The 22,627-nt window shown below is 32.4% G+C and overlaps 1 protein-coding gene across 6 annotated transcripts in view; it reads left to right on the top strand.

Moving 5' to 3' along the window:
- The window catches only part of LOC110992931 (disheveled-associated activator of morphogenesis 1), a 93,777-nt gene that overhangs the window by 10,923 nt on the left and 60,227 nt on the right, over positions 1–22,627 (top strand). For 2 of the 6 annotated variants that reach the window (XM_045628516.1, XM_045628513.1), the window contains exon 1: positions 21,091–21,258. The exons of 1 other annotated variant lie outside the window; for it this stretch is intronic. The gene's annotated coding sequence lies outside the window, so the exon portion shown is untranslated. Of the gene's footprint in view, positions 1–21,089; positions 21,360–22,627 lie in introns of those variants that run through there. 3 more of the 6 variants (XM_045628518.1, XM_045628514.1, XM_045628515.1) reach the window with 3 other exon arrangements.

Below are 22,627 nucleotides of genomic sequence, written 5' to 3'. Positions count from 1 at the left end.
TATCGATATATCTTCAAAAGATCGATAAAGTGCATGGCATCACTAGGATGTATTGTTATTCTGTGGACACACGCGATGGTCTCCTTTCTCCATGATATTTGGTTCCTTTTACATTAACTAAATTTGGTGAGCTATTCATTGAAATGAAATCGAAATGTCGAGATAATATTTATAAGTCAAATTGAATTGTAGGGACTGTTTTGTTTAATTTTAATTAATATTTCGGATAAGTTTGCTAGAGGACGAGAGAACCGATCTTGGCCCATACTAGTGACCATTTATTATTTGACTCAAAACGGGACATTGGTTTAATTAAGGTCATATAATAGTAGTCAATAAAAAAACACAATTTGTTTTAATATAGCTGGTGACGATTTCAAATAAGTAAGAAACTCTTGGCACATTTTTTAAATATTCTACTGCTTACATTTTCGCGCAGTTTCTGGAAACGGGACAATTTTGCGTCCCACAGTTCATTTCGGGGACACCAGAACTCGTAATTGGAAAAAGGGACAGTCCCGTTTAAAACGGGATGTCTGGTCACGTTACCCATGCCCCATAAGTTCCCCATTTATAATTTCTTTATATATAATATATTAAAGCCACACAAAACACCAAAAACGTCTTAAAGGGTTTAACCTTTGTGTCTGCAGAATTTGTAATATATACGTGGCTGGCTCGTAAAAAGCGAGATATATACATATATGTCTGCTGTTCTTTTCAATTGTGAAATTGGCTTATAAGCAAAGCCTCAAGTGATCACTTAAACTTTACTAGTATGACGATAATATATAGTTATTGTCGGAATTAATTACATAGCCAATCTTGAAAGGCACTGAGAAAGCTCATTCCAACTAAGTACTTAGTACTTTCACTGTAATCCTAAGGTGTTAGTCGTAAGTAGGTTTAATGCGAGCTTATCTTGTCTCAAGCTTCTGAAGTATCACCTGAACGATAGGACTAAAAGGGAGAAACGACGTGTTCCTGACTTTGTTTTACTAGCGTTTCTTCAAGTGCGTGTTTATATCTATAATTTTCAATAGTAATACATATTTTGTTCTTCAGTTTGAGAGTACGATGTATAAAAGGGACACAAATTCGTACGCCACAGGGCGGGGTTCATGCTTTTATTCATTTATTTATTAAGTCTACAACATCATACATATTACGAAATTTACTGATAATTTTATAAAATCTTCTATCTAATATGAACGACAATATATGTAAACACAATATCTGATATGTTTGGCTTCATATTACTCCGTTTTAATAGAACGCTCCATAGGCCTGAATTATTGATACTAATTTATATTTTTCTAACCATGCTTTGTATAAAAGAATACATCGTATTAAGTTCTCACAATAAGCATTGTTCAATGCGTGCTCCGAACGAAAACAATGATGTAAATGCAACTGTAGCAAGGTCGGCATACATTTTGCAACATCAACACGTCTAGTCACTGATGGAGTTCTAATACTTTTTTATTATAATACCTAAACAAGTTTTCATAATTCCGCTGTGCTCCGATGAAGATTCGAAAACTAAATACGCCTTATTACAGTATTTTCCTTCGCCGAGAGTGAAGGAAGTGTATGGGTAGGGATTGTGTTGCTGACACTACATTCTACATAAAATATCAAAGATTATAATATTTATTTATTTATAAAATGTTGCCAACGCTCGGCACACTGATATATTGGTATAAGAATTTTTTTTTATTGTGACAAGCACTTATAACATACACATTACGTTTATTCCATACTAAAGAATAGTGCGTGCTTACAAGGTACATATGTCACAAGTGAAGCCTCAATATATGAGCATGTTTATGATATGTATTTGTATATCTATATTCACACTGTTTACACACTATATACGTGCTAATGATAATATAAATGAATAAAAATCTGCCATTACTGCACAATACGTTATGCGATAGAATTGCCATCTAAAGTTCTAATAATATGTAACTACTAAACGAATACATCAATCAATTTTTTGTCGATACCGAGGTCTCAATCGCTATATCCCTTTTCTTCGACAAAAACGCTGCACATCTTTGTGACGTTCCGTATTTACCCTCATGCACCTAAAGATGTTACATTTCAAAAATGTGGCGCCACAATCCTCAGATTTTTGTTTCTTTATTAATAATTACTTAAAAAATTAAAAGCAAGTAATAATCAGCCTTTAGTGCCTGACACAAGCCGTCGACTATTACAGGTTGACAGCCGAACTGTCGTATTAAAATGCTTTTTGAAACTATAGTGATATTTTAACTGTCGTCTTAAATATTTTTTCGAAAATAAATAATCAAATAATTATTTAGTTACAGTTTTTGCGGTTTAATTAGACTGCACATAGAAGTGGATTCTTGGAATTTCAAATGTCGAAGCAAAAACATCGAGAAAAACTCGAGTGAGTGAAAAGAAAATGGCAAAGGAAATTGAATTGCCAATGAAGTGAACGCCCTTAGCTGTGTCTAGACTACTTAGGGCTGTTTCTGAGATAGGCTGTATAGTGTATATGGTCTATAAATGTTCGTTTCATAAGCATTTCTAGTTATTGAGCTGCGTTGTAAAAATCCTACTGTTTTGTTTCAATCAAACGACTGCTCAAGGATTTGATTGGAATCCCTACGCAGTGTATGGCCATATCCATTTGCGTCGCTTGATCTGCTGGCTAATTGGGGGTTTCTCGGCAATGCTCTCAAATTTGTAAGAGATCTTTTCGGGCCAGTAGATGTCCGAGAAACGGCAAAATGTCTTTGGTGACATTCCACGTTTCACAAAGCAGCACAAAATTATTTAACTAAATTACATATGAAATACATTTACATAAATAAACGCTTTTGCACCTGCAAAAAGGTAGAAGAATTATTTAAAATATTGAGAAAGTGTATGCGCCAATATTATCTGCTATGTAAAGGTTAAGAGACAATACAATAAATTCCTATAATAAATAAGTTTCTTTTATGATAATATCGCACCGACTTCAAAATGCTTTACTAAGGAGGAAGAGGATAGAGAGAAATCTAAATCTAAAAAATAAAAAAATTACTACTTTAGTATTCAGAGTTCACAAATAAAAAAAAACTTTAATTGAAGGATTATTTTAAAGTTTTAAACAAGGCAACCCTATGTCCAAATCATTGTATTAGGTGGACTAAGATTAATGTTAACAGGCTTCACTCGTCGTCTAAGGTTAGTTTTGTGGTTATTAATAAGGTGAAACGGGACACCGGTAAACGATAGGGTTTTGTTTTGGTTCCGGTCTTTATTTTGTTGAGGTCCGCTGTATTTTAAATTTAGAATGACCTTTCACATATAGAAAGATTTGATTAAATATAATGCGCTCCCGTCCCTGAGGTCGTAGGTTCGATCCCCAGCTGTGCACCAATGGACTGTCTTTCTATCAGCGCCTTTACCATTCGCTTGAAAGGAAAACATCGTGTGCAAAAATCCTGTGTGTCCGGCACAGGAGGCTGATCACCCACTTGCCTATTAGATTGACAAATATTCGTAAAACATATACAAAATTCTGAGGCCTAGACCTAAAAAGGTTGAAGCGTTACTGATTTATCTCGTTTTATAAAAAGTACACTAGAATTGAATAGCTAGGCGTGACCGTACTATAAAGTAAAATGACCAATTAATAACAAAAAAATCTACTTACTACAAGCGTCGATAAATTATTGGGTAATTAAATACTGAGTACAACTAGGCCATTTTAGCTGTCCACTAGAGTATAAAACCATTAGTGAAATGAGGAAGTAACTTCCGACTTATCACTCACTATCCAATCATATAAAGAAATTGTGCAATCAACAGAAGTGTAATTATCAAATCGAATTGATAAATGATCTAGTAGGCGATATTAATGAGAGGGTGTGTTGTGCACGTTCTCACTGTAAATACATAATCATGGCCTACAAATTTTATAATTAATAGCTTTGTTGTGTTACTTTTCTATATTATGATGGAGAAAGATTTGTAACATAATATAGGGTTTGAAACTGAATTTAATTTGAAAATGTTTCACCGTTAGGATCCTGCATTATCCCTGATGAATATAGGCCATAAACTTATATGTACTAATCAGAGTCTTCCCGCTTCTTCAAGTACTTCCTGACATCTTTTTTGAAGTCGATAAGATCAATATCCAATATATACATATTGCAATAGTACAGTTTTGTAGGAGACATAAATAACAGTCCGCGTTATTATATGTCTAACTATATGTATTAAAATAAACATATTATAGCAGTGCGAAAAAGAAAACGGCTGAATACCGTGTTTTAATGTTTGACAAATTTTGGAATATGTTTTATTGTACATATGTATTTCTATTATATCACAGAAGAACAGGTACAAAAATCTATGGTCCAGAACAAATTTGAAGCCCTATTTGTATATATATAAATCGTCTTACACCAATATTAAATTGTCTCATATAAAAATTTAAACATAAACATTTTAAGTCTATAAGTGCACCTCACACGGGCTGTACGCCTCGGAATGTTTCGCATTTTGAAAATTGGATCAATTTGTTACAACCAATAATTTAGTGTAAATTTTTGACTGATTTAAAAGAAAATTAAGAGAAAGCCGTCCTAAAGTGTAGCACCTGATTGCTGGTGACTTTCACGTGTCCTCCTCACCCAGTTATATACGTGACATGGGTTAACGATTGCTTCCTAGACAGGCCGTCGCTGCTTCTGTCGTTAAAATCAACTAATTGCATAGGGAACTGTGATTCAGTAGTAAAAGCATGCCATCGTATTCAAAGACTCTTTTCTATATCTCATATTTTCATGTATACCTGTTTGTTACTTAAAAGATAATTAATTGTGCACAAAGTAAAATCGTACGTACGTAAGTACTAGATACGCATCTGCTACAATAGTATTATTATTTACAATATTTGGACGCGACGGAAATCTTTCGTCCCTGTAATATATAAGCTCCACTTAGTTAGAGGATGGGATTTATACTAGTGATTCAATAGATTGATGCCAGGATTGTATATTAAAAAAATAGTTGTTTGCCGATTATAAAAAAAAATTTAGAGGATTCTGTTTATGTTTTCGGATTATGACTAAGCATTCATCAGATGTTAATGTAAAATGCGAAATTCCACCCGTATCGTCTCGATGTCTACAGGATTGCTCTAAGCGACTTTTAATACAGCTCTGCCGTTAAGTATTACCGAACCAATTCCAATTAGGGGCCAAGAAAAAAGGGTACTAATTTTTAAAGTATACTGTCATTGTAAATGCCCATGGGCAGCGGTAAAATCCCTTAAATTCGCCTCCAGCCCATTTGCTTCCTTATTCTATAGAAAAGAAAAATATAAATACTTAGCTAAACTCCAATATAAGCAGTTTAGTGAATTATAAATGCAGATAACTGGTGAAAAAGAAAATGGGCTAAGGCTTTTGAATTTGTTTTTGGTTTCGTTTGGTGTCTCACCATGCCCCCGAGGTTAAATGGAGTAGACAACCCAAAATTGCGATTGATTTTCAATTTATTTTTCCCCTTCTAATGTTCAATTACTAAACGTTGAATGTGGATTTCGAGTTTATAATTCTCAAGTTTATTCGCCAATTCTCTTTAGGTACAAGATTAGGTGCTTTACATAACTTTTTGTAAACAAGTTTAAGTTTCGCAAGCACTAATTTTATCTAATCATACTTGCTAATACTTCGATTTGGATAATGTTAGCTCCCACCTACATTCCTGGTACATATTAGCATAGCATTTGATTACATAGATTATTTTGCTTGAGTGAAGGCTATTTAGTTGTTGGAAAAATTATAGTAGTTTTGTTTAATGTCAGATTACTTAGACATATTAAGTTATGGAAGTAATGCATGATTATGAATGCAATGACGTATGGACAAATTAAATTAAATGGAAGTCCTTTTTAATACAACTTATAATTGCCCATATTTCACTTATAAATGTGGAGTTTTGATCATTAATAAATAATTACCGTAGATTAAAGATGTTCACGAACAAATTTAATTGTATATTGTCACTTGGAGATGAACTTGGTACCTTTAGCGTACCAAATCGCTTAGCCACGCGGCGATTAATTGTGGTTTAAATAAGTCGAAAGTGTAGTGTGTAGCCAAATACTTTCACGTCTAGTGTACAAGACTGTGCACTTTAGGTACACATTGCTTAGGTGCACTTGATTGGGTAAATTGGTGAAGGTTCTTTAGTGGACCTGCCTGTTAAGCGTATTTTTTCTACGAGGTTTTAAAAGTATTTAAATTACTGTTTCCATAAAGATGCTGTTTACAATGGGAAAATGACGGTGACGGTTTCGGATCATGTATTCGGGGTATTAGTATATGTTTCAAATTCTCTGGATACTTACGCTCCTCAAAAGATGCTTTTTGGAAACTCCATCTCTGATTTGGATCTCCGCCGTTAAGTTGTGGCTTGGCTCCCTCCTGGTTCGATTGGCTACCTTTCTCACGTCTTTTAAAACTGCATGAACTGCAGAATGCATGAACATTTTATCCTAAATACTTTATTTTATCCTGTATAATTATCCTGTGTAATTGTATTTCTTTTTTATTGCATCATCATTCATGAATCCGTAAGATTTATTATGATAGCAAAAAATAAAATAGAATAGAACCAGTTGGAGGAGGACTTCAATGGGTCCGCGTGCGAGAGTACAATTTTTAAACAGTTAAACGTGAGTTTGACCTGGAGGCTTCAGCGTGCGACTCCCACCCTTGGGGTCGTAGGTTCAATCCCCGGCTGTGCACCAATGGACATTTTGTCGGTGAAAATAACATCGGGAGGTAACCGGCTTATACCCAAAAAGGTCGACGGCGTGGCACAGGAGGCTGATCACCTACGAGCTTATTAGATTGACAAATGATCATGAAACAGAAACAGAAAGCTGAGCAAAGGTTGTAGCGCTAATGATTTTTTTTGTTAAATGTATGTTAATTTTTTAAACTTTTTTTTTTAATTTTGTGAATTAGATGTGGATGAATAAAGGCTTATTATTATTTTTATGATAAATCGTGTTTAAATTATAAATAATAATGCTCTAATATGAATAATGTGTTATTTGTAACTTTAAGATAAAATGATAAGAATCATAATTTTAAGTCACGCAAAAAATATCCCCATATTTTGTTCTACCAAACCGTGTGTTTCTCTTTTAGGACGCTATTATATATCTTAAAATGTAAATAATAATATAATTTTGTACTTATATTAGTAATAGTGTATACACACAACCGATGGCTTACAGCACCTATTATTGCGAGAAAGTGAGAATAATAAAAAACATATAAACTTGTTTTTTGCATAAAGAGGCTTATAAAAGTTGCATCAATTATGTGATGATAGCCATTTGGGAAGAGAAAGTTTGCACTGTTCATTATGAAGATAAATAAATTAATGTCGTTGAGTATTACTTCATTTGGCACTGGGCTCTGCAATTTAAGAGGATGTGAGTGTGAAAGAGATTAATAATACATACCTTTAAATTTAACGACTCCAAAATTAATTAAAATAACAATTTTTCATTAAAACATATACAAAATATACATACACTTAAAATAAATAAGTCTTTAAGGAATAACTGAGGCTTTACTATTTTTTTTTGTTTGGTCTATATGAGATTATATTTATCAAACCATAATTCATTTATTGACGGCGATTTCACATGAAGTGAGGTGGTATATATTAGGATGTGTCTTGGAAGTTGAAAAGATTCGGATAGCTTGATCAAGCTATCTGCTCCGCCATGATTATCCAGATTGGTTCACGGATGGCGGAGATTTGCTTACACAAACACAAAACAATACACATCAAAGTGATAACCTCATCCTTTGGTTTTGTAAGTAAGTTCTTCTTCTGCTTCTTTTTCTTCTCTGTAGTCTTCATTACCGAAGGTCTTTCGGTGTCGACTGTCGGCTGTCTCCACATCATTCTACCCTCAGCTTATCTGATATATATACTCTTATAGGGTAATTGGAATGTTGACACCCATAATTGTGTTAATTTGGTCAGACCAATGGCTAGGCGATAGGCCGACTTCTTCTACCACTCTCCTTCCTTCCATTTGTCTAGACTATCTGGTTATATTCTGGATGCGGACAAGACTAAGCTGTTACCGTGTCCTGTCTCGCGCGATCGTTGGTGGAGTCGTGGGGTTTTAGTATGCACAGTACTGAGTCCCATATAACCCTTCACCACCAGGCAACCGTGCCGCGGGTATGCGTAACGCATTTCCCCACGGAAAAAACATATAGCTATTATCATTATGAGGTCGTATGTTCGAATCGGGGCAGTGCATGTTTATAGCACTTGCTCGTACAGTGGGACTGTAAGTCACAGACGAATGTAAAATATTAATGCCTAAAGAATTCATAATATAACAGACGCAAAAATCCCATTGTGGTATTATTTCATACATTGAGACAGCAATAAATTAATAACATGAATTTCTTTTACAACTGACAAGACAATGTGAGCTTTTGTCTGCGATCAGTTGAAACTTGAACACTTACGTGTTTGCGCCGAGGCACGTTATTTACGGTTATGCAGTTTTTAAAGACATCCTTATCGAGGAGAAAGAAATGCAAAAGGTTTTATATTCTTAAAAGATAAGTGGTTCGTAAATGAAGATTTACATTTGAATGAAGCTAACGAATGAATTCATTTTTTCTTATGATGTGAATTTTTTACGTTCTGTAATTGGAATTCAGGGCCTTTGTTTAAAAGCGTTCAATACTGATGTTTATTTTTTGAAAGTTCTTTGAGCTAAATCCACAATGAATTGTTATATTTGTCGTGTCTTTTAGTGTAATAAAGGTGGGAAGATGATGTGTGAAGAGGCTATGTGGCCACGTAAAGCTAGAAACAGTAGTTTCGAGAAAAATCTTAGAGGAGGCCTATGTCCAAGGAAAAGCTGTAAAACAGAACTTAACCGGCTTGCTGATTAATTATTAGTATTAATTCTTAGTGTTAATTTATTAGTACTTTACATTTTTAATGTACTAGTATAAAGGCTTTTATTATTATTATTGTCTAAATATGTATACAGTCCACTACTATTTGTCAGTTAAAAAGTGTCGTACGATTACGTAAACACGTATTATTGCAATTCTTCAAATCAAGACCATTAATTGATTCTCGATTAATTAACCACTATAATTCCTTAACCACATTATTAGTTTAATACCTCGACGCAAATAAAACGCTCAATGCTCAATACAAATCATAAATGCAATCAAACATATAAACACTAAGTGATATAAACGATTGAAAAAAAAAAGCAATTGGTACAACCTTTTAGCTCTGGGCCTCAAATTTTTGTATCTGTTACATCGGTGATCAACTTTCTGTGTCTGACTCGAGCCTTCGTTTTTGTGTCTAAGGAAGCATGCCGGTTTCACGATGTTTTCCTTTGAATCGCACAGATATGCCATGTGCATTGCCTGTGTTCGAAGCTACGATCCTATGGATGAGATCACTCGGAAATAGTTTAATTACTTATATATATATACTAACCGATATCGTAAGTAAATTAATGAAAACTATTATACAACATTCAGCCAACGAGATTCGTAGTCCTAAAAAAAGTCTTGTAACAAAAGCTCTTGAACGAAAGGCCCAAAAGCTTATTGTTTTATCGCATGTGCTCAGTAAACCACATTATTATGCAAGTAAGCCGATTACAACCTAATCTCGTGAAAGTGGTTTGAGCATTTCACATGTCGTGTTAGTAATCAACTAATCAATTTTATGAGCGGGTGCAATAAACTTTATAATGTTTTGATTGCTTTATGTAATTGCGTCAAATGTATGTTCCAACGAAGTATTATTTTTATTATCTACATAGAAAAGTAAGTCAATGTGGAATCTCGTATTTTTGTTTCGCCGGTATCAAACCGAGAAAAAGGTTTTTTGTATGTAACATAAAACTACTTTGGTGTAAATATTAAATTTGTTTCAATAGTTGAGAACGGGTAGAATAAGAATGTTAAATTAAGTGTTTCCTATCTGATATTTTGAATTTTGCTTCTTACAGCGGTTTAGTACTGAGTATCAATCAAATCAAATCAAAACAATTTATGTAACACAATGTATAAACTTCAAAAATGATATCATATTAAATGCTTCTAATTTTACATTTACTACCAGTTAATCAAGGGTGTAGAACGGAGGAGAAAAACGGGCAATAAACTCTCCGCCACTGTTTTTGATTGCCAAGATTTTTGTTCCACACAATGTTTGTAAGAAGCTGCAACCATTAAAATATGTGCAACACATGAGACATCTTAAGTAATTAATAGTTCATTAATAATAGTAAAATAAATTAAAAACAAAGATCTCCTGTATCAGCAGGAGGTATAGTGAAATAGGAGCACGCACTCACATTCTCGTAGTTCTTTAAGAGAACAGCCTTCTGGAGAATGCATTTTTTTTTAAATATATGCGATTCAACTGGCACTGATTCCCTAGACGGGCGTTGAACTTGCCAGTAGTTAAAATAACCTAAAAATGTTTTAATAGACATTACTAGTGCGCGCAGGATAAATGTAATTGGATTAGACATGTAATGTCCTGCCGCGTGTGGTATTTTGCCAAATGTTATCATTTAGAGTTTAATGCCCCTAATTTAAACAATAACTCTATTTCGTATAACTGTGTAGCGGGTACTAACGGTTTTATTGGGTTATGCATGTGTTTCCCAATTTGGTTTTTAAGTATATATTCTTAAATTTATTAAAACTTATTTGGAGTTACAATTTAAACTTTTATTTATATGTTTTTCTGTGTATCACACAGGTCACACGTCGCCACCGGGATCGAACACACGCTCTCAGTTAAGAATATCACTTTAAACTATTACACAAAAACTATTCTGAAAATGTATAACAATTATGTAATGTCTGGTCCATGCATTACATTTTTTGTAATACCACACCAATCTATTCAATTATATTAAACTATTTAAATAAATACCGTCACGATGTCAGTGTGTATTAATTACGCACGATTTCACAAGATAACTAAGGTGCTATAAAAAATATACATGACTTCCTTGTAAAACAGGATTGGTGATCAATAATATTTCTAGTCCCTGTAGAATATTTAGCATACAATACAATAAGTGAGTTAGTGTGCTGCGCAGATAGCGACATTACAATTATTCACAAAAATTTAATTAATTTTCTCATAATTTCATCGAATAATGACGTACTGTTGTCAACATGACAGTAACACGACGGTTGTCTGTCCGCAGACTATGACAGGTGTCGTTTTGAAGTGTAGTGATGACCGATTATCCTAGATGCATGGAAGTGACATAATAAGAAGAGGTTATACATTCTTCCTCTAGAATATTCAGACCACGCTTGTCGGTTGTTGATAGTTTTTGACAATGTCCAAGAAAATGTGTGGGCAATATCAGGAAATGCAGCTGCATGTCTTATAAATCTACTTCTGGAAAGGAGTACAGTTACATACACACGTACAGTAGATTTATATATAAATATATATTTATATGTATATATATACATATTATGTTACGACCTTGTTTATCGAATTTGTAGCAACTAATTGCTATATGTCAAAATTGTACATATTAAATGAGTGTACCATTATTGATTGAGTGATAATGTTGTTAATTATTCGTTTCTTCTATCGTGTTTATTGATTATAAATTATTAAGCTGTTCCTTTATTAATTTATAAGTAATCGTATCGCTACACATATAGATATTATAGAATACACAGAATTTACTAAGCCAAAACAGATTGTGTAACAAAATATACGAAAGAGAAAACATAAGTCAGTTAAGTACAGGAATAGATAAAGAAAACTGAAAAACATAGTGGCGGCGTCCATGCCTCGGGTATTCTCTCTCGCTAAAATATGGCGAGGGGGCCGATGGCTGGCCATGCGTCATACTTGTGAACGGGTGCCACTAGTGGTGACTGGTCGTACTTGAATTCGTATATGCGGTGATATTAGTTTCTACTACGTATTTGCATGTTGTTCCCACGAGTATGTAAGTGCGTGCTCCCAATTCACCATGCCTCCTGCTGATAGAGGACAAATCTTTGTTTTCAATTTATTTTATTATTCTTTATTACTCAAGATTTGATAACTGGCTGTAAATTTAAAATTAGAAGCATTCAATGAATATATTTTTTTTACGTTCATAAGTGTAGGTACATTAAGTAACCTAAATGAATAAATGAATTTCAATTCAATTCAATTGAACAAAATACAACTAAATAAAAGAAACGATAATTTGTTACTACTGCTAAATAACGTTAAGGTCCTACCGCTTCGTAAACTTATTCTCACACTCTCTTTGATAAGATAAAAACGTCAACATTTCACAAATTGTATAAGCTAAAAGCATTGGAGTATTTTGGAGAAAATTCGTGTTCATACGAGGCATGTGGAACAAGTATGTATGTGCTTTATGTCTTGAGTTTCACCTCCTTATTTCTAATAAAAAAACAGCCTATGTTTATATGAACGTATTGTTTTGTTTCTTTCTCTCTAATTTTATTAAAAATAAGTTATAACAACTATGTGACAGTTATGAACGTCAGTGAAAATAAATGCTTTTGAATTTATTTTTACACACACGACTAAAGTAACACGCTTTAGCATGTAACTCAACCTCCAACACAAGATAACTTTATGAATATAGGTAACCAAGTACGCTTATGAATGTCAACAGAAAAATGTTAAATGGATTCCAAATTTATATTTACTACCGGTTCCGGTTCGCAAGTCAAAGGCGCAGAGCGGGAAAGACGAACTGACAAGAAACATCAAAAAATCTTTTATTTTTTATCGACCGGTTATGCAATCTATCCTAAGATTTAGGATCATTTAAATAATCTTCATATTAAAGAAAACTATTGATTCAAAATACTAATAACGATTACAAGCGATAAAAAAGGAATTAAATTTATATGATTATTAAAGTAGGTTTTAAACTAAACGAAAAATGTTTCAGGTTAAATACATTGGAAATGTAAGCCTTTTGAAAATAACGACTCAAAGAAAAGTTGTAGAGTTAGTTATTTATGAATGTGACGGCCCTGTTCAGTTTAAAAGGCACAAAGGATTCTTAAAACTTTTTCCTTTTGTTTAAAGTAACGATGAAAATTGGTTGCACGTTACGGGCCTTTGTTCTTGTTTTAATAACTGTTTTGATTGGTCTTTATATATCAAATTGTTTTGAGATTTTAAAGTATATAATCGGTTTGCAGAACAGGCAAAGTGGCAAAAGGTTCACATGATTATTTTTTTATTGAACAAACGGGCAGGAGGCTCACCTGATGTTAAGTGATACCGCCGCCGATGGACACTCTCAATACCAGAGGGCTCGCGAGTGCGTTGCCGACCTTTGAAGAATTGGTACGCTTTTTTCTTGAAGGAACCTAACGCGAATTGGTTCGGAAATACTTGAGTGGATAGCTGTTTCCACAAAGTGATTAAATTTACAATTTAATTTAATGGTTAATAAAAACAATACAGATTTTCTTATCATTTACAGCTATGTAAATAATTTTCTTTTTCAAGCATAGTCAATGTGTAAAAAAACTTGACGTAATCACCAAATAAGGAAATCAAAGACGTTACTATGGGGGAGGGGGGCATAGTTACATAATACTTGAACAGCCTCTAAGTATATTTAATTTGGATTTCTTTATTTTGTAGTAAGAATTAAAAAATATTGAAACATCTTCTAAAGTAAGGGAATTTAAGCTGCCCCATTTAGATACCATATTTACACGAAGCTTAAAATAGTACGCGGAAGCCCACGCCTGAACATCGATTTGTTACGATGTAAAAAAAGAATAATGTTACGATGTCTTTATTAGGCGATTATAGGAAGTTTAGGGTTTGTTTAATGTTAGTGGATGAATTAGGTGGTATGTAGGTAATTACTAGGTTTATACCTAAGTTCTAATATATAAAGAAAGGCTGTGAAATAATTACTATTATGGTGCTCTGCATGTATTTTATAATATGAGGTCTGCATATAACCACCTGTAAATGTTTTCTAAAACTCATTATATATGTATACATTGTACGTTGAAGATTTAATATTGGTTGGATTAAGCAGATATCTACTTAATCAATTCATTCTATTAATGAAGTACTTTCTAGATTCGACGAGAATGTAAAAGAGAAGTCACGTTTTATTTGATTGGTTAAAAGAAGTCATAATATGACACCCGTGTAATAAAGTTAGAACGAACTTTATTATAATTTCTTCGAGTATTATATAATGGTTATTATAAGCACTGTAATAAAGACTGTAAATAGTTTTATAAGACACTTATGTTAAAAACCTTGTCAGTAAATTAGGTAAGACTTAAATTACTTATTACTCTTAAGAAAGTCTAGATGTTTCTGTTCTCAGTGAAGAATATTTGATCTATTCAATTAAAATAAATAAATCAGTGGCGCTGCAACCCTTTTACTGGGCCTCAGATTTCTGTATCTGTTTTATGATCATTTGTCAATTCATTTTCCCGGGGATCGAACCTATTACCTTAGATATGAGAATCGTACGGTGACAAAAAAAGTACGGTGTAAAAGACATTTTAATTATTAACATAATATGTTTACAAATTTTCATATTAATACATTGCTACAACTGAATACACTAATCCACACTGCTCTTATTAAATTAAATTGGTGAAGACAAAATTTGTAAACATATGTTGATAATTAAAATATCTTTATTATCACAGTTGCAAAGGCTGTCAATCCCTGCACACCATTAACCCACAATGCCCTGGATGTGCAGTTGCATTGTTGCGTGCTCCACTTTACGTAACATACGATTACTCTATTAGGTTCACTTGACGCAATGAATTAGTGACGGTTGCCGGATTTGCATACATTGTACGTTGAAGAGTTTAATTTTGGTTGAATTAAGTAGATATTAAGTACTTCCGAGATTCGGTGAGAATGTAAAAGAGAAGGCACGCTTTATTTGATTGGTCAAAAGAGGTCTTTAGGTAATCATAGTATTACACACGTATAATAAAGTTAGTACGAACTTTATTATAATTTCTTCATGTAATTAATGGTATAATAAGAACCATACAAGTTGATTAGTTTAGATTTAAATAATCTATAGATCGGCTACTAGCCCCGGCAGGTCTTATAGACAGAACAAACTTCTCTTTTTGTATTCTGAGTATGTTATTTTATGAGCTCTAAAATTAAATCTTATTTGTGGTTTTGTCTGGCTTAACAGTTTTTATATAGTTTAAATTTAAATAAATAAATAAATGTTTTTCTCATATATATATATGGTGTGTACAATTATCGCTTAGGAATGTGTATTATTTTTATTTATTAATACATAATAATAAGTTTAGTACGAACAAATTGTTTATAAAATAAATACAAAAACATCATAAAATTTTGCACTTGTTTTGTACAAAATAAAACAAAAAAACAAGTTGTTTTTGTCTCGAAATGTCTTATATGTTCACCGTACTGTTTGTCGTTTAAAAGAAAAAGTCATGGTCAGTGGTTCATACATAGAAATGCTTTCACAAATGTCGTCATTCTCTTTGTAAATGAGTTCACGGTGCAATGCCATCAATGCATAGGGCTCTTGCATACGTAATTCGGTAGAACTGGAGCGAGTGTTACAATTTCTTTGGTAACCAATAAAAAAAAACCAATGCGAGTTATTTGGAGTATCGTGACTATGAGTTTCATTGATATATTTCCGAACCAATTTGAAAGTGTCCATGGGCGGAGGTATCACTTGACATTGGGTGAAGATCCTATCTGTTTATCCCCTGTTCTATAAAATAATATATTTTAGAGCTCTATGGTATTTTAAAGCAATATCCATATTGAAATATAGTATATTTTGAACTGCAGTCAAAAGCGTGTATGTACATTTAGAACATAAGTGTTATATTGACCAAAATCAAAGGTCCCGGCTGAATTCTATTGTATTAGGTTCTTAATAATAACGTCATCGGCTGTTACGACTATCAGTTTTTAAACACAAATATGACTAGAACCTTCGTCGTTGTAATAGATTTTGACTGTATATAAAAAAAATCAACAACTCACTCACTCAGATTCTGTTTCATGTGTAAATTAAAAAGAGAGAAAAACACTGTACAACAATTATGAAGATTTTGCAGGTTTCTAGGACAGCTTATTTTGTTGACATTTTGTTTAAAAAATTTGAGGTTTTATAGCACTGAAGTAAAAAAACAAAATTAATTTGTTCATATAAATTTACACTTCTTAACATCAATATTAAATTTTTTGGAGGTTCTTCATTTACATTTAGAATTTATTTTTTTGTTAATGTAGCATACAAATGAGCTTGTCTGAAAAATCTCGAAGGTTATTTAAAATATGTTTTCATTATAAATACACGAAAGAATTTATAAACTTAAAATTTGATTAAAGTTGTATTTGGTTCAAGTAAAGTGTTATCTGTAATCGTAATCCTTAATCTAGGTTGTGCAATTGCATATTTTAATAGATTACAATGAAGATGCGACCGGATCTATGCTTATGATTACCGGTCAGTACGTTATTTATATTCTCTCTCACAAATCACTTTGGAAAGGAAAGGGACATGTTTACTCTTACGATTCGTTTTTATGATTTTCGAAATTACTAATGTTATTTACCGATTGAAAATTTTCTTTCGTTAATTTCTTTTGTATGTGTGTAACGTATAAACTGAAAACTATTAGTGTTTTTAACGTTAGTCATAGAATGCTACATTCCTAAGTAACATAGACTTTAATATAATGTAATCTTTCTTAAATATGTTTATATTGAGTTAAGTTTTATGCTTCTTAGTCAAAGTCAAAGTCAAATTATTTATTCAAATTAGACCATCTAATTTAGGACTTTTGAACGTTAAATAAAATATAAAAATGATTTAAGTTGCCCATTCCAAAAGGTAGTTTCGTGTGAAGGAGAATGCAACGCCACATACACTGTTTAAAAATAGGTTTACAATTTTTGTATACATTAGTTAAATAATTATATGTGTAGACAATGTACTCCTAGAATAAAACTACTGCAGTAAAATAGGTGCAGAGAATTACTTACAAATTAAGCATAGCTTTCAGAGCCTAACACCTGTCCTAGATTCTCTAGATAAGTCTAACACACATGACGATTTCTTTTACTGTACAAACAAGTGGTTATTTCGCACATAGAAGTAACTAAGGATCTTAACACGTAAATTATGGTCTTAAGTTGGAGAAACGCTAACCACTGCCTTAATAAAAATAAAATTAAATCAGTGGCGTTACAGCTGTTTCTGATGTTTTTTCAATCTAATAGGCAAGTAGATGAACAGCCTGTGCTTGACACACGTTCGTCACGATTTTTCACCGGGAATCGAACCTATGAAAGACCTCAGAGACGAGAATCGCACACTGGTCAGTGGCCTAATACCTAAAAATGTTCATAAACATAAGTACACCAAAAGAGTAGTTCTATATGACATAGATAGACTAGTATAGCGATCGTTTACAATTTCGTAAAGCGTAATACAAACTCACGACCAACATGAATGGTATTGAATAGTAATAAATGTTCAAGGTCGACTAGTGATGAAAGAATGTATGAAATGCCATTGTGATAAGACTCCCTAATGTAATTTGTTTTGAAATTAATGTTGAACGAGTGCTCTGCTAATTTTTTTTTAGATTTTTAGGTGGCTCAATTGAGAGAAGGTTTTTGTATACAGGTTAATTAATACATAAAAATAAAACCAGTGGTGCTACAACCTTTTCAGGTCGGGGCATCAGATATCTATTAAAACACGCTTGGAGGTTCAAAGACTAACAAACTTTTTTTTCTCTATACACAGATAATATACTAACATTTATGAGAGTTACAAACAGTTGCCATTAGCATACTAGAGAATTATGGTTTTGATAATAGATTTAACAATATCTGTATCTGTTTCATATTTTGTCAATCTGATAGGCAAGTAGGTGATCAGCCTCCAGTGGCTGACTCACGCTGTCGACGTTTTGGGTCAAAGCAAGCAGGTTTCCTCGCGATGTTTTCCTTCACGGTTCGAGCGAATGTTAAATGTGCACATAGACAGTCCATTGGTGCACAGCCGGGTTTGAACCTACGACCTCCGGGATGAGATTCGCACGCTGGAGGCACTGGCTACTGCTTTAGAATTATTTCATACCTAATTCTAAAAAATAATTTTGAATTTTTAAAAATAAAATAATTAGTTTACTAAGCTTGAATCGATTAAACATTTTAATTATAGTTTTTTAATTTTTATTGTTCTCTAGTATGTTGTCCCAAAATTTTAAAATTCTTAAATTTACTAGATGTAATTACAATGTTTATTTTTATTTGGACTACAAAATTTCGACAAACACATGATACAAACAAACGGACGGACATACAAACAGATGAAAAGCGGTGCCGTCCCTACAACATGCGTACATGACCAGCGCAATAAAGTTAAAAAATCGATTTCATATAAAAACCTTTGCGCATAATGTGCCTATATTTCAAAGTATTATTTATAAACATCCTGGCGCCATTAAGAAGAAATTAACGCTTTGAGAATAATTATACGATGAATTAAACAAACCGAGATAATGTATGCAAATGTTTAATTAGTTTGAATTGCAAAAATGTACGGCTGTTGAATTTAAACAGTTTCATTTGTTTTGAATTGGATTAACAATGATGCTTTGCATTTCGTATTTAAATTACTGATAATTGTTTGATTTCTATTTTTATTATTGACATCTTTTTTGAACATGAAACATTTGTTTGACATTTCGTTTATTTATTTACACCTTAAAAGAGCGTACCAATTCTTAAAAGGCAGGTAGCGCACTCGCGAGCCCTCTGGCATCGAGAGTGTCCATGGGCGGCGGTATCACTTAACATTAGGTGAGCCTCCTGCCCGTTTGCCCCCTGTTCTATAAAAAACAACTTCGTTACATTAATAAATAACCTAATACATAATAATTATAAGGGATGCAAAAGGCGGCCTTATCGCTAAAAAGCGATTCCTTTTAAGCAACTCTAGCAAGGGAAAAGGTTTTAGAATCACCAACCTTAATCTTAAAAATAATACAAAAAATGTCACGGATTCATCAACAGCGATGCAATACAAAATAATATTTACCAAAAAATTTAGATACTACAATATTAACACTGTTATTTCTATTACTTCGTATTTAAATTAGTACTGTGATGAGGCTCTTTATACACGAAGATGTTTTCATGACTATAATTTGAGTCTTTTGAAACACTGATAAATAAAAAAATAATAATTTCTGCCTTCCTTCGAGTATTACTGAAAGGACGCATCCTGCATTCAGTGAACTTTATTTACGTTAATTGCAAATATATCAAATTAATCATGTGTAGTAGATATACGGACTGAAGCAACAATTGTATAACTACAAAAATATATTGCTTTGTTTTGACGAACACTTTCTTTTGTGAACTAGCAAACTGTGGAATCGACTCCCGAAGGAAATCTTCAAATGAAGAATGTACTTGTCCCTCTAAAGCTGGCAACGCAACTACTAAAAATTAGTGTCTATGGGCTGCGATGACTGCATTTTACCAGCGTCCCGTAGGATCGTATGCCACCGGGATTTATATTATATAAAAAGTTCGATTTACTTAGTAATACAAAATAGTATCTAGAGTTTTATTACTTAAATGTTACGTACATTAGCTATATATGAAAATGTTTGTATTATCCTATTTTCTCTCTTCTAAAGTACTTATCTATATATAAAAAATAGGAAATACATATATGAATTACATCATTGTTCGTGACCGTGATTCTTATCATTATGCAAAACATATGTTATCTTGATTGACTCGCTCTCGTGTTATCTCTTATCAGCGTGTTAATATTATATATGTAAAGGAATAAAAAATTCAGTTTGAACTTAAGCATATTGGTAAATATCCTTTTTAAATCGTTCGATTTAATAATATCAGAGGCGTTTCTCCACATCACTGACAGTTCAGATATCTCCAGGAACACTTGCTCTTAAGAGCTGGATTGACAATACTGCTCAATGTTTTCCGCACCAAAACGTCATCAGGCGTCTAGGTCTTCAGCGGTCCTTCATGCCCTGGAAATATTCTAGCCCTTACAAAGATTGTTAGCGCCACTCATGGTGCAGATTATTTGGGTTATATGACCAACGGTATGATTGTCATAGATACGTATTCATCATAGTATGAACATTCGGTCCGGTACTTTTATTATTATTATTTATAGCCTTTTCATTTCCATAATTAATAATATATTTTAAACAAGTAGGTATATCATATGATTAATTATTACACAGTATGTGCATGCATTAAAGAAATAGATGAGGCCTTTATATATAGTACTATATTTTAATAATCGATATCATATAAAGATTAATAATGTTTATTTATATGATGTTTTTTATTACAGGTACATATGTAGTACAGTGAAATAAATGTAAGCAACTAAGTGATGCATTTTGTAAGGCATACGGTATTTATTATATATTATGTAGTTAGACAGTCATTTTGAAGTATGAAAAATGTTGTATTGTATTAAATATGCGATGCGATGGAGTCTGTCTTGCTTTTGATCTTGAGAAAGATCTTTGAATTTGAAAAAAAAAAATGTTTCATTTAGGCTTACCTCCCCGAACAAATGTTTTATTATATCATTAATCGATTTTAATTTACGCTTAGGTTAGTGAAGGATTTTTGAGAGTTTATGGTCAAACAAAAATGTTTAGACAGAATATTCTGTTTTTTTACAAATTAAAAAAAAATATAGAACAAGGGCAAAATGGGCAGGAGGCTCACCTGATGTTACGTGATACCGCATGATACCCATTACACTCCCAATGCCAAAGGGCTCGCGAGTGCGTTGTTGGCCTTTTAAAAATTGGTACACTCTTTTTGAAGGACCTTAAGTCGAATTGGTTCTGAAATACTTCAGGGGGCAGCTGGTTCCACATAGTGGTGTTTTCACCGAATCGTATGTTAAAGGTTTAATATTTATAATTCTATAGTTTCGTAGCACACCATATAAGTTTGTACCATGCATTTTCTATGTGTTTTCTCTGGCATCGCCCGGTGAATGGTTGTTTTCATTCAGTCACCTGTCTGTCTTCGCGGAGACCGCTCGCAAAGAATCGCGTGTGATGTGACCGTTATTTCGTGTTTTTTGATGAAGTATGTTAATTTTTGCTGGTTGTTTGCTTATTCGATAACTCAAAAATTTATGAGTGTTGACGTCGTAGTGATAACGTGTGACAAGCGGTAAACAAAAAGGAGTAATTAATAATTCTTAATTAAATGCTTTGAATATTTAAATTATATTTTTTGTTCAAACGCGAGATTATACGCGTAATTAATTTAATATTTTTTACTAGGAATTTTACTTGACTACAAAATTTATAATTATTAATCTTATCATTATTTAAAATTTACCTTAAATTGATGATAGGGTTTTTATATTATGGCTCCTCCATAATATTTTAAATGTTAATTTAATAACTCGAAATAATTTAATGTAAACATGCCCTTGATTTAAGGAATTGATTGTAAATGCATACTTAAATATGTATTTTTTAATATTGACGTTCATCAGTGTATATATTTAACAATATAAATAACAATGTTTTAATTAGATTGGACAGAAATTACAATTATGATATTTAGGCCGGCAACGCAATTGCCTCCTCCGTTCGCCTCTGATAAGAATGTTGGGAAAATTGTGTTATTTTTTAACTGCCATTTACACACCTTAAATATGTGTGTTACCATAAATTTATATATATATACCATATATTTATGATTTTTGTAAACCAAAGTAATTTTACTTAAAAACGTTGGTGAGTTTTTATCTTATCAGTTTTATCTGCCACTTGTTTTGAAGCTTGGTATATAAATTGCCATATTAAATAATTCAGTGACAACCTTTTTGAGGGAAAGTGCAAAATTTAATTATTAAGACCTTAAACGAGTCACCTGTTTATATTGACATTTACTTGCGAAATAATTAACATAATTTTTGCTTTTCACTATAAAATGTATTGTTTGCGATATAATATATATGTATATTTATTTTACTATATATGTATGTTTTTATTTTTATTTACACTTCGTTGCAAAACCAAAACAGTATTAAAATAATTGATGAGATGAGACTGAGTGCCATATAAGATTTTTCTACTTTTACTTAGACAAAAATAATAGAACAAAACAAAGATATTATAATTAAGTATATGCAGAAAAAACAAAACAAAAATAGATGGCATTGGTGTCATTGGATTAAGGATGGAGACTGACAATACAAAATATATTTAAAAAAATAGGAACGTTACGAATCACTGTCTCCTTTCCTTTGAGAGAACGAAAAGGAGCACCTTAACCGTAATAGTGACAAAACGATTTCTTTGTCTACCCTTTAGTTCGACTTCAATTTCGTTTTCATTTCAAGTTCGCCTGTGTGATGAAAACGTGTCTTTAAAATTAATGTGAAATTTGTGAAGATGGTATGTAATATTGTTTTATTACTAATAATATGGATAAAGTATTT

This window comes from Pieris rapae, chromosome 6, assembly GCF_905147795.1.
Source record: "Pieris rapae chromosome 6, ilPieRapa1.1, whole genome shotgun sequence".
NCBI classification, from domain to species: Eukaryota; Metazoa; Arthropoda; class Insecta; order Lepidoptera; family Pieridae; genus Pieris; species Pieris rapae.
The sequence above is the reverse complement of the archived record's forward strand: the minus strand, read 5'-3'. Positions and strand labels throughout refer to the sequence as shown.